Below are 12,779 nucleotides of genomic sequence, written 5' to 3' on the forward strand. Positions count from 1 at the left end.
GCCCGGGGCCCTAACAGCGGCAGGCAGCCTGCTGCTGTGTCAGTGGGGATCCTGGCCGCAACACACTGACATTGGTTCTGGGTGTGCTGCAGCCAGACTAGGGTCGGCTGCCCCCGGGCTACTTCCAACCTCCCCCTCTACCAGTACCTGTGTCTCAGCAGCGTCTTCCCCAGCGTCCCACACCATGGGCTCCTCAGGATACTGAGCGAGGGGTAAACTGGGCAGCTCCTCTGGATCCCTTTGCACTGGTCGGCGTCCAGTCTCCGCAGGTATGGCCAGTCCTTGGGTCAGTCACTGGCGGCAGGAGTCTCCCCAGTGGGAGCTAGGGCATCAGCGTCTGGCCTCTCTGGCGGCCAGGCAGCCTCTGAGCCCTGGGGCTGGGCTTTTATACTTCCTGCCCTGCACCTTGACCTCTGGGGGGTGGGCATAGGCTCCAGTGACTCCGCCCACTTTGGGGTCCGTAGGGACTCGTCCCTCTCTGGGGCGGCTGGGAGCCAGGCTGCCTCACTATACACGCCCAGCTGCAGCTACATACACACGGGTTCTTTAACCGGTACCTGCCTAGGAAGGTACAGCTAAGGCACCACGACCCCCCCCCCACCCAGAGGGTAAACCCAAAATTATACCTCCGTGCATTGCACAGAGAACTGTACAGCTCAAGAAATTCACCTCCTCCCTCAATGAGGAGAGCAATATACAACAGCTTTCTGCCCCAAGTTATGACTTCCACGCACTGGTTTTAGACAAACAAAAACAAGTTTATTAACGACAGAAGATAGATTTTAAGTAGTGTGGAAGAAAAGTAGTTATAAGAAATAGCAAATAGATCAAAGCAGATTACCTAGCAAATAAAACCACAATTTAAACATAATATACTAAAGAGATTGGATATGAGTAGCAAATTCTCACCCTAGATGATGATTTAAGCTGGTTGCAGAGAGTCTTAAGGGGATGAACAAGCAGTAGGACTGACTGGACTTTTCGACTGTAAAGTTTTACATTGTTTTGTTTTTGAGTGCAGATCTGTAACAAAAAAAATCTACATCTGTAAGTTGCACTTTCATGATAGAGATTGCACTACAGTACTTGTATTAGATAAACTGAAAAATACTATGTTTTCTTTATCATTTTTATAGTACAGATAGCTGTAAGAAAATAATATAAACTCAGCCCTGTACACTTTGTATTCTATGTTGTAGGTGAAATCAATATATTTGAAAACACAGAAAGATATCCACAAATATTTAATAAAAGTCAACTGGTAGGCTATTGTTTAAGTGCGATTAAAGCTGTGAATAATCACGATTAATTTTTGTAATCGTGATTAACTTTTTGAGCAAATTGCATGAGTTAACTGTGATTAACAGACAGCTCTAGTACTGAGGTGTGAGTTTTGAATGAAGGTTTTCCCGCACTCACAACATTCATAGGATCTCTCTCTCTCTCTCGTGGGGATTCTCCAGTATCTAACAAGGTGCCAGCTGAGTGAAAAGGTTTTCCCACACTTGCAGCATTCACAGGATTTCTCCCGTGTGGATTCTCTCATGTCTAGTGAGCTGTGAGCCGCAATTGAAGGCTTTCCCGCACTCCCCACATTTATAGGGCCTCTCCCCAGTGTGGGTTCGCTGATGTTTAATGAGGTTTGAGGTGGAAATGAAGCTTTTCCCGCACTCACAGCATTCATAGGGTCTCTCCCCCGTGTGGATTCTCTCATGTCTAGTGATGTCTGAGCTCCTGGTGAAGCTTTTCCCACACTGAGAGCACTGAAAGGGCCTCTCCCCCGTGTGGATTCTCTCATGGGTAGTAAGATCGGAGCTGTAAGTGAAGGTTTTCCCGCACTCACGGCATTCATAAGGTCTCTCCCCCCTGTGCATTCTCTCATGTCTAGTGAGCTTTGAACTGCAACTGAAGGTTTTCCCGCACTCGCCACATTTATAGGGCCTCTCCCCTGTGTGGATTCTCTGATGCTGAATAAGCTTTGAGCTGCAAATGAAGCTTTTCCCACACTCACAGCATTCATAGGGTCTCTCTCCCGTATGGATTCTCACATGTCTAGTAAGGTCTGAGCTCCTGGTGAAGGTTTTCCCACACTGAGAGCACTGAAAGGGCCTCTCCCCCGTGTGGATTCTCTCATGGGTAGTAAGATCTGACCTGAGAGCGAAGGTTTTCCCGCACTGGCTGCACACATGGGGTCTCTCTCCCGTGTGGATTCTCTCATGTCTAGTGAGCTCTGAGCTGCAATTGAAGGCTTTCCCGCACTCGCCACATTCATAGGGCCTCTCCCCAGTGTGGATTCTCTGATGCTGAATAAGATTTGAGCTGGAAGTGAAGCTTTTCCCGCACTCACAGCATTTGTAGGGTCTCTCTCCCGTGTGCGTTCTCTCATGTCTAATGAGGGATGAGCTCCTGGTAAAGCTTTGCGCACACTGAGAGCATTGAAAGGGCCTCTCCCCCCTGTGCATTCGCTCATGGGTAGTGAGATACGAGCTGAGAGTGAAGGTTTTCCCGCACTCTCTACATTCATAGGGTCTCTCTGCCGTGTGGATTATCTCATGTCGAGTGAGGTGTGAAATGCGATTGAAGGTTTTCCCGCACTTGCAGCATTCGTAGAGTTTCTCTCCCGTATGGAGTCTCTGATGTTTAATAAGGGCAGAGCCGTCACTGAAGCTGTCCCCACACTCAGGGCATGTGTATTTTCTCTTTCCTCTGAGGATTTTCTGCTGGACTGTGCTTTCTTCCAGGTCTCTGTGAGTTTCCCAAGGATAAATTATTTTTCCCATTTTCTCCCCTGGCTGGCTTCCCTGCACACTCTCTGGACTGCGCTGAACCTCACAGGCTGTTCCCTGCTCATGACCCCTGGACACATCTCCTTTGGAGCTTTGCGATAACGCGCTGTGTGATTCCACTTGCTCAGCATCTTCCTGCTGAGAATTCTGCTCCTCGTTCTCACTCACCATCGCATCACCTGCTGGGACAGAGAGAAAAACCTCAAACTGGGCTGGACAAGGGAACACCAAACCAAAATAAGTGCTGGAGAGATGTCAAAAAACAGGCACTGAATTCCCCCAAATTTTGCCTTCACATCCCATCTAAATGCTCAGATGGAAGGGAGGAAGCTACTGCCAGGTGTCTGTTAGGATCTGTAGGAAGCCATGAGCTGTATCTGCCCTGACGATACGACGCCTGCTGGGGACAGTCCTGAACTGAGAGCTCCCAAGCTCTTTGCAGGGTATCCCCAGATTTTTTGCTCAGGCACTTACAGATTCTGAGTTGGTTAAATGTTCCTCACCCATGCAGGGACCTCTGAGGATCTCTCTTTCCTCTGAACCCTGGAGGTCTGGGACCCACAGCTCTGCCCCTTGTTCCAGCTGGGAGATGACATCAGGTTTGGAAACTAGAAACCCTGCTCAGATGAAAGAAAACAAAGAAGATCAAGTGAATTCATAAGACTTTGTCATGAAAAATAATTATTGATTTAAAACCCAGTCCTTTGTAAACCAGTGAAATCCCAGGGCCAGCTCCCCAGTTTCTCAAAGGTGCAAAACACTCTGCTCAAGAGAGACTGAAATACACACATATCTGCTAGGAACACACAGAGACAGACACTGTGACAGTGTGTATCCCTGTATTCATTGTTTTGCAAAATTATGATATATTTTGTACAAAGTATGCCTTGTCAGGCATCATTTGGAAATTCATAATACGCTGAACATTATTGTCTTGTTAAACTGTGTGTTAAAATAGAAACACTGCATATACAAAGTGTGACAGAGCTCCTTCTCCGGCTCAGCCGGTTGTGTACTTCCTCTTAGTGGCGGGCTGGAGTATTCCTCTCCCCCTCAGGATTTCCCCACGCCCCTGGGTTTACTGTTCACACCTTGCCTGAGCAGGGTTCCTCACGGCCTTTGTGACAGGGGAAGGGGAGGGGAGCCTCTTAATCTCTGGTAGCCCCTCTGGGCACGGTGGTGACAGGCCAGGTACCCAGTTCAGTCTCTCCCCTCTGGTGGGTTCTCTCCCCCGAAGGGCTGTTTGCCGTGTCGGGTAGGGTTTCCCCAGCCCTTCGCCTCTGTACCTGTGGGGTTTCCCTCCCGGTGCTCATCAGCGTCTGCACCGCCCAGCTCTCCAGTAGTACGCCTGCCTGCCTCCCACAGCACCTATCACGTGCTCCTATCTGGCTGGAGGGGAGGCTCTTAACAGATTCTGGCAGGCCCCTTGATTGGCCTCAGGTGTCTTAATTAACCTGGAGTAACCCCTGTTCAGTTGCCAGGGGAAAAGGAACCTGCTTATCCTGGGGCTAATATACTTGCCTTCCACAACTCTCCTGTAGCCGGCTGGCTTGACCCCATCACAAAAGAGAGAAGATTTTACTGCATGATGTTACTGAAAAAAATGTTACAGTTCTGGGGAAGAGCCACAGCCCAGTTCCTCAGAGCCAGCAAAGCCAACAGCAGATTAAATGGCCATTCTCCAGTAGTGAGCTGGAGAAGGCGTGAGCGGGAAGTTTATATTTTATCACAGGGAGGATTTGAACCTCACATCCACGACAGACAGCCCGTCATCACGACTCAGCTGAACACTGCAGATGTTTCTAGCACCAAGGCCTGAATTATAAAAAGAGGTGGGGAAAACACCTGACTCTCTCTCTCTCTCTCCTGCCCCTCTTCTCTCTGAACAACTCCTGAAGAACTGAACTTTGGGAGGCAGGGCCCCTGGCTGAAAGGAAACCCAGCCTGTCACTGCATATGGAGAGAAAGAGCCATTTGCTGTGAATCTGTTTTAGCTTGTGAAGTTAGACGATTGTTTGCGTTTCAGCTTTTATTTCTTTTGTGAGCAATTCTGACTTTTATGCCTCGTTCCTTGTCGTCACTTAAAATCTTTTCTTTCTGTAGTTAAGAGATACAACAATAAAACAACTTTATTGTTGGATTACAGTGTGTGAGAAATTCCACTTGGGATAACAAGCCTGGTGCATGTCATTTTCCATGGATGAAGTGACAGACTTTGTAGGACCTTGTATTGTTCCGTAATGTGCTGGAGACTGCAAGACACACATTTCTGGGGGAAAATCTGGGACTAGAGAATGGGCCGGGATTCCCCTGGGGTGTAATTCACGAGTGGGTGAGCAGCAGCACTCTATAATGTGTTGCTGGGAGCGAGATACACGCTGGAGAATGTGTGTTAGCTGCCCAGGAGTGGCTGCTCTCACAGCAAAGCAGTGTGGAAAGGCACCCCAGGATGGAGAAGTGATGGGGACAGCTGTTCAGCAGTCCAGAGTGTACCCTGGGTAACGTCACAGACTCGCATTAGCAAAGAGGCTCCTAAAACGCACAGAAGGTAAATGAATGTCTCAGAAAGCGAGGACTCCACACAGAGGGCAAGTCTCCCTGGCTCTGCTTCTTGCTGACAGAGAGGTCCAGAGACAATGGGAGAGTCCTGGGAATCTGGGAACAGTCAGCATGGGCTGGTGGGGTTCAGTGGAGAAAAGGAACAGGACGGGCAGGGATATCGCTGAATGCAGGATCTCACACTGGTAGATGTCAGGGAAGTGCATACTGCAGCATTAGGGAATCTAGTGAGTCAGGTGTAATGGGAGGGAGTATGAAAATCCCTGGGTGTGGAGAATACTGGGAAATTAGAATACTGCTAGAATTCAGGAGTAACATATTCTATCTCCTCTGGCCAAGCAGAACGTGAAAAATAAGCATCAGGCCAGGTGACATCAAGCATGATGGACCCCAAGATCCAAGGAGCCTGCAGGGAAGAGAGATGGGGGCTATTGCAGCTGCTGATGGGGAGCAAGACTCTCAAGATCTTTCACTGCCAACCTAGGCCATTTTCACATCCTGGGGGGCACTCCAGACCCGTGAGGAGTTGTGTCATCTGCAATCCTGGGTGACTTTCAATGTTCTGCTCCTGGAGCTCCCTTGTCTGGATGCTCCCAGCCAGCATTCAAGGACGCGCTGAGTGTCTGTGAGATAAATAACCCTGGCCCAGCAGCTCTGACTGCAGCAGCCTGCTTCTCACACCCTAGGCACCTTGTGGATTCTACCAGCCTTGAATAAACCTGGCAAGAGTCAGCAACAGCTGAATTTTCCCAAAACCACATGCTCTGCAATGGCGACTTTTTCCTGGATCGTTCAGAGGAATAATGATTGTTTGCTCCTCAGAAGAGACAAAATGGCCCAGCTTATCACTTCAGCTGGAGTTGGCTATCACTTGAATTCAAAGACAGCACCGGATTCATTTAGATTAAGAGTAAAACACGTTTAGTAACAAAAGCATTAAGGTCTAAAGGAGAAAGTCAGAAATGGTTACAAGCAAGTGAAAGTGAAAAATTTCTGGAGACTAGGAGCTAACAAAACTACAATCTTGGTTCAAGGTAAGATTTTTACCACACAACTTTCCAGCAAGAGGGCAGACCACCCCCTTACTCAACATCTCCCCCAAAGTCCAAAGGGCTCGGGTCTGTTGTCATCTTTAGTGGAAGATAACTTGGGGTTCTCTGCCTCTCTTTTGTATAGTTCAGTGAACCTTTGAAAGGGAGTTTTCTGGCGGTTCCCCTCCAAAGTAACGTTCATTCAAGCTGTGAGGAAGGAGGCCTGGAGTCTAGCACTGAAGGAAGTGTTACCGAAATGTTGGGTCTGCCTAGCTGAGAGCCAATGACCGCCAGACGGATAAGGAAAGGTTGCTTTATTTTGCAGAAGGAAGGAGAGTTCTGTACCTTGGTACAAAAACAATTTACTTTATACAAAAACCAAGAATTTTTTATACACATTCACACAGGCTTCGGTCGTGCTAGCATTTGATTGGTGGTTAGCAAACCCTGCACTTCTGCTCAGCAAAAACCGGCTTAGGACCAGCTTTTACTGCCTTAAGACCAATAAGGGAAGACAGTTGAAAAGTTCAGGCTGTGTCCGTGAGGTGTCCAATTTCTCCTAATGGTTGCCAGCTATTATAAGGCTACTAGCTGTTAGGGGGTCGCTGCTGACTGTTACAGTCCCCTCTTATGCAATTTGCCTGCATTGCCACCTTAACTCTGCTCAGATCCCTGCAGCTGGTAAGAGCCACTGGGAGGCTGGTACAAAGATTAACAAACTACCCCGGATCCTGGGGTATTCCCCATGTGTTCAGGGCTGCACATCAAGGCTGGAGGCCTTTCTGAAAATGATTTAGTCAAACACAAAGTGTCCAGCTCAGTACAGCTGTAACTGGCAGAAATTCTACAGTCTGGGTGATACAGGAGATCAGCTAGACAACCAAATCATCCCTTCTGGCCTTAAAATTCTCTGAATCTATAACAGATACGAGGAAGGACGAAGAACGCGCCTTTTGTTTCTGTTGTGTTCACGGACGGGAATCCCAGCATTTATCCATGTGCCCCCCAGCTGTGTGCCCTGGGTCAGCTGTAGCTGTAACCGGATGGTGGAGGGAGCAGTTGAAGCAGCTTGGCAGAGCTGTGACTGTGGGCTGCAGAGAGGTGCATGTGACCCTGAGGGACGGAGTCTGCCCCATTTCAGCGCTGAGTGTTGTGGGTTGTGTCTCTGAAGGTGCACAAGGGGGGGCTCTTGCCCGCAGGCTGTCAGCGCTCTGGTGCGATACACGATAGTGATCTGTGGGGTGTTGTGAGGGCAAGTGAAGGCAGTGACTCCGAAGGAATCCTCACGGTGACAGTAGGGGAACGGGATCAGTTTGCAAGTCGGAGCTGGTTTGCGTGGAGCAGGATCAGGGTGTGAGTGAAGGCCGAGGTTGGACACTACTGCCCATTATGCGGGACCCAAACCCCGTTTCACCTTAAAACCAGAAGGTATTTGACCGTGTGCCAAACTGCTCCGGGGCTCTGTTCCCACAGTGTTGTGTAGCAGGGGAGGGCAGAGGGCTGGTGTGTGTGTCACTGGCATGTGGGGTGATTCTGCATCAGGGCAGCGTAATGGTTACACCGTAGGGGTGACATGAACCTTAACTAGTCACTTCCCTTTCTAAGAACCAAGGGGACGGGAATCCTTACCCAGCGAGGTCACAGTCTCGTAGTTCTCCTGCATGACGGCTCTGCAGAGGGCTCTCTGAGCGGGGTCCAGCGGAGCCCCTTCTTCCCTGGTGAAATACACAGCCACCTCCTCGAAGGTCACCGGCCCCTGAAAGAGCAAGAGTCCAACACTCAGCATCTGCTGCCCCACACTCATGGGGGAGAGGAGCCAACCAAATGGAAGCTCTGGGTGGCTCACAGTCAGAGTCCCACCCGCACCCTGCTCAGAGCAGCCAGGAAACGCCAGGGGGAGGGGACGAAGCGAGAGCCCCTCCTCTCTCCCAGCAGATCCATCACCCCCTACTAGCCACAGACGGATACAGGAGATGGAGCCCCGTGCAGGGAGAGCTCCCTGGTAGGAAGCCCAACACTCTCCTTGTGAGGAGCTGGATATGGGGGGAGAGGCCTGTCCCCTACACCTCACATGTGGGTGCCCCCTTCATAGATTCATAGACTCTAGGACTGGAAGGGACCTCGAGAGGTCATCGAGTCCAGTCCCCTGCCCTCATGGCAGGACCAAATACTGTCTAGACCATCCCTAATAGATATTTATCTAACCTACTCTTAAATATCTCCAGAGATGGAGATTCCACAACTTCCCTAGGCAATCTATTCCAGTGTTTAACTACCCTGACAGTTAGGAACTTTTTCCTAATGTCCAACCTAAATCTCCCTTGCTGCAGTTTAAGCCCATTGCTTCTTGTTCTATCATTGGAGGCTAAGGTGAACAAGTTTTCTCCCTCCTCCTGATGACACCCTTTTAGATACCTGAAAACTGATATCAGGTCCCCTCTCAGTCTTCTCTTTTCCAAACTAAACAAACCCAGTTCCTTCAGCCTTCCTTCATAGGTCATGTTCTCAAGACCTTTAATCATTCTTGTTGCTCTTCTCTGGACCCTCTCCAATTTCTCCACATCTTTCTTGAAATGCGGTGCCCAGAACTGGACACAATACTCCAGCTGAGGCCTAACCAGTGCAGAGTAAAGCGGAAGAATGACTTCTCGTGTCTTGTTTACAACACACCTGTTAATGCATCCCAGCATCACGTTTGCTTTTTTTGCAACAGTATCACACTGTTGACTCATACTTAGCTTGTGGTCCACTATGACCCCTAGATCTTTCTGCCATACTCCTTCCTAAACAGTCTCTTCCCATTCTGTATGTGTGAAACTGATTGTTCCTTCCTAAGTGGAGCACTTTGCATTTATCTTTATTGAACTTCATCCTGTTTACCTCAGACCATTTCTCCAATTTGTCCAGATCGTTTTGAATTATGACCCTGTCCTCCAAAGCAATTGCAATCCCTCCCAGTTTGGTATCATCTGCAAACTTAATAAGCGTACTTTCTATGCCAACGTCTAAGTCGTTGATGAAGATATTGAACAGAGCCGGTCCCAAAACAGACCCCGGCGGAACCCCACCTGTTATACCTTTCCAGCAGGATTGGGAGCCATTAACAACTACTCTCTGAGTACGGTTATCCAGCCAGTTATGCACCTACCTTATAGTAGCCCCATCTAAATTGTATTTGCCTAGTTTATCGATAAGAATATCATGCGAGACCATATCAAATGCCTTACTAAAGTCTAGGTATATCACATCCACCGCTTCTCCCTTATCCACAAGGCTCGTTATCCTATCTCTCATAGTAGCCAGTGGTAAGTTAGATCAGGCTCCAGAACTGGGTGTCTGGTGCTTTTTCCTAACCCCAGCTAGGTGGTTTGTTTCCTGTTCCACAAATTAGGGCGTTTCCACCTCCGAACCCCACACGTCTGTGCAGTGAGACCCAGTGCTATCCTGGCCAGATGAACTCCACAGCTCACCTCGGGAGCCGGGCCAGGATACACGGGGCTGGGCTCAGAGCATGGACAGGACTAGTGGGATGAGGATCAGTGTCCTCCCCTGTAGAGAAAGGCACCGGTGCAGCCACGCCCACCTGCGCAGCCGCTCAGAGAAGGGTTGGGAAGGGGAGATACGAAAACTGCCCCGAGGGTCGTCCAAGGGAGGGGGAAACGAGACGACCCCGGGGGCGGCAGCAGAATGGGAGGTGGAGAGGGCAGAGACGGAGACTGCGACGGGTCAGGACTGGAGCCGGGAACGGGAACGGGATCAGGAGCAGAGGCAGAGGTGGGGTCAGCGTACCCAGCAGACAGCACCTCTCGACATGGTTCAGGGCCTGAGGGTACAGGGAGAGGAAGGGGTCCCTCAGTGACGCCTGGCCTGGGCAACACAAGCTCAGCACCTGTATCCACGGTGTCGGGCAGGATGGCAACTGGGCCCCAGCTGGGAGGAAAGGCAGCACTTTGCCTCGGGGTGGGGTGCACCCAAGGGCTTGGGGCCTGCTCCCTCGGCACTGTGTGTCACCCAAGGGGCGTGACTCGGTGCCGTCTGTGGCTGGGCAGATAGACAAGCCCAGGAACACCCCAGGGTCCAGAGTGGAGGCAGCAGCCTGGGGTAGGGGTGGGAGAGGAGGAGGCAGCGTGACTAATCCTCCCCCCCACATCGAGGCCCTCTGGCAAGGGGGCGTCCTCCCGCTGGGTGCCCTGGGTCAGACCCGGGGCCTCCATCTCCTGAAAACTGGAGCGAAAATCTCCCCCCACCGCCCCAGACGCCTCCCTGCCAGCAACAATTGCCTCGGCGCCGAGGGGGGCACAGATGACGGGTGGCAGGAGGGGCTCCATCCGAGGCCCCCTCAGGGAGGGACTCCAGAAGGAGGGTGGTTCCGTTCCCCACGACATCCTCAGCTGGGCCCTATGAGGGGGTGGGATGGACGGCTTGGCAGTAGCGGCCCCCCCTCAGTCTGCGGGGGTCCCCTCCCCCTCCATCAGCCTGGGCCTCCTGTTTGACGCATTCCCCTGTCCGAGCTCCCAGCACCCGGCGGTCGCAGGCATCCCTCCGTGCCGGGCCAAGGGGCCGTCCCTCCAGTCATGGCACGGGTAGCACCAGGCCTCCCCCGAAGAGCAGAGCCCCCGGGAATGGGCCCCATGGTGGGACACCAGAAAGGACCCCTATGGCGCTCCAGCAGCTGGATCTGGAGCTGCCGGCAGGAGGACAGGAGGTGACGGGGGCGGGGTCCTTCCAGCCCCGGAGGAAAGGGCTGATGACAGAAGGGAGTTTCCCCAGGGTGGGGAGGAAGGGGAACAGGGGGACATGGGGCAGGAAGGGCGGGACGGAGGTCAAATCCACCCGTACGCCCAGGTCTTCCAGGGGCTCAGTGGGAACATATACGCCCCCCACTGCCAGGCCCCTCCCCATCGCCTGCTAGGCCGTGGCCTCCGACGCCAGGAAGACAATGACCTTCCTGTACATCTTGGAGGCCGGCACCGCGGCCGTGGATCCCACCACCTGCACCAACGCCTGCACGTAGGTCTGCACATGGGGAGAGGCCGACACCAGGAGGAAACGGACGCCAGGCTCCCTGGATAAGTTGGGAAAGGGGCCCCGGCCGCCAGGGATGGGACTGGATATGGTAGATGAAGTAGTGGTGTGTGGAGGGGCTGCAACCTCCTGGCGTACGCTCTGGGATCAAGGGAGGGACACCCCCAGAGCTGGTGAATAGCAGGAGAAGGGGGGCCTGTGGCGGATGATGGGGGGGGGCGGCCCTGAGCACAGAGGGGTTTCACCTTCCTAGTGGGGCTCTTGCCCCTTTCACCGGCCGAGGGGGCTCCCCCGACACTGGAGGGGGCAGGGGCCATGAGAGCAGCAGAGTCTGTTCTCGTATCTGCCGGTGGCGACACCTAGCGGGGCGATGGCAGAGGGGCCGGCGGTGGGGGTTGAGAGGTTAGCAGCAGGGAGAGATGGGGGAGCTGGCAGGAGGATGCCACAGGCTCAGCATGAGGGGACCCACCCACACTCTCCCCCTTCATTGTGGGAAGGGGCAGAAGGGAGCACCGGTGGTGTTGGGGGGGAGATGGAGGGCAAGGGGGAAGGGGAAAGGCTAACCACTCCTCCCCACTGGGCTGCAGGCATGGCAGGAAAGTGCCCCTGGAGGGGGGGCTCAGGGAGGCCGCTCGAGGCAGGGCAAGGTGTGGGCACTGCTCCTCCGGCTCACTGGGGAGGGGAGGGACCACAATATCAATGGGGGGGCATGTAAAACGGAGAGGGGTACAAGTGCTTAGGGAGGGAACATGGCGCACGCAGCCAGGGGGCTGAGCGAGAGCAGAGCAGCGGAGGGGAAGGGGGCAAACTGCTGCAGGGAGGCTGGTGGGAGCCCAGTGGCCAAGCAGAGCTGGGGAAGGGCAGGCCAGTCTGAGGGGGGTCAGGAAGGCCGTGCGCCTGCAGAACTGTCTGTGCTGACTGCTGCAGTGCGGCCAGCTGCTGACATGGGTGAAAAAGCAGCCCTGTCGAGGGGCCAAGACCCAGCCCAGACGGTAGGTGGGGGAGGCGGGTGGGGGGCGGCAGATGGGCTGGGGGAGGGCTCCATGCCCCCTCCCCACAACAGCAGTAGCTACCACCAGCACAGGAGCAGAGCTGGAAGAGTCCCCGTGTCCTGCAGCCGTCCTGTGACGACTCCTTTTCCTCCTCCTGCGCCCCGGCAGGCGGTTCCGAAGCAGCCGCCAGGAGACCCCAGGGATGGCGGTGGGGTCCGCATCCCTCCGGAGGGCAGGGCAGGGCAGCCAGGGAGAGCTCCAGCCCCTGTACGGGGGCGGGGGGGCTCCCTCGGACCCAGCAGTGGATGGTGGAACTGGAAGTAGAAAAGGCGGAGCCCCGAGCTCGGCTGGAGCGGAGACAGATACATCCTGGTAGCTCCAGGTGC

The 12,779-nt window shown here is 53.1% G+C and overlaps 1 protein-coding gene and 1 pseudogene across 3 annotated transcripts in view; both read right to left on the reverse strand.

Annotated features, from left to right (window-relative positions):
* The window catches only part of LOC115643460 (zinc finger protein 501-like), a 152,956-nt gene that overhangs the window by 75,311 nt on the left and 64,866 nt on the right, over nucleotides 1-12,779 (reverse strand). The window lies entirely within an intron of this gene.
* LOC115643461 overlaps nucleotides 1,179-12,779 on the reverse strand; it is a 591,865-nt pseudogene continuing 580,264 nt past the window's right edge.

This window comes from Gopherus evgoodei, unplaced genomic scaffold (assembly GCF_007399415.2).
Source record: "Gopherus evgoodei ecotype Sinaloan lineage unplaced genomic scaffold, rGopEvg1_v1.p scaffold_60_arrow_ctg1, whole genome shotgun sequence".
NCBI classification, from domain to species: domain Eukaryota; kingdom Metazoa; phylum Chordata; order Testudines; family Testudinidae; genus Gopherus; species Gopherus evgoodei.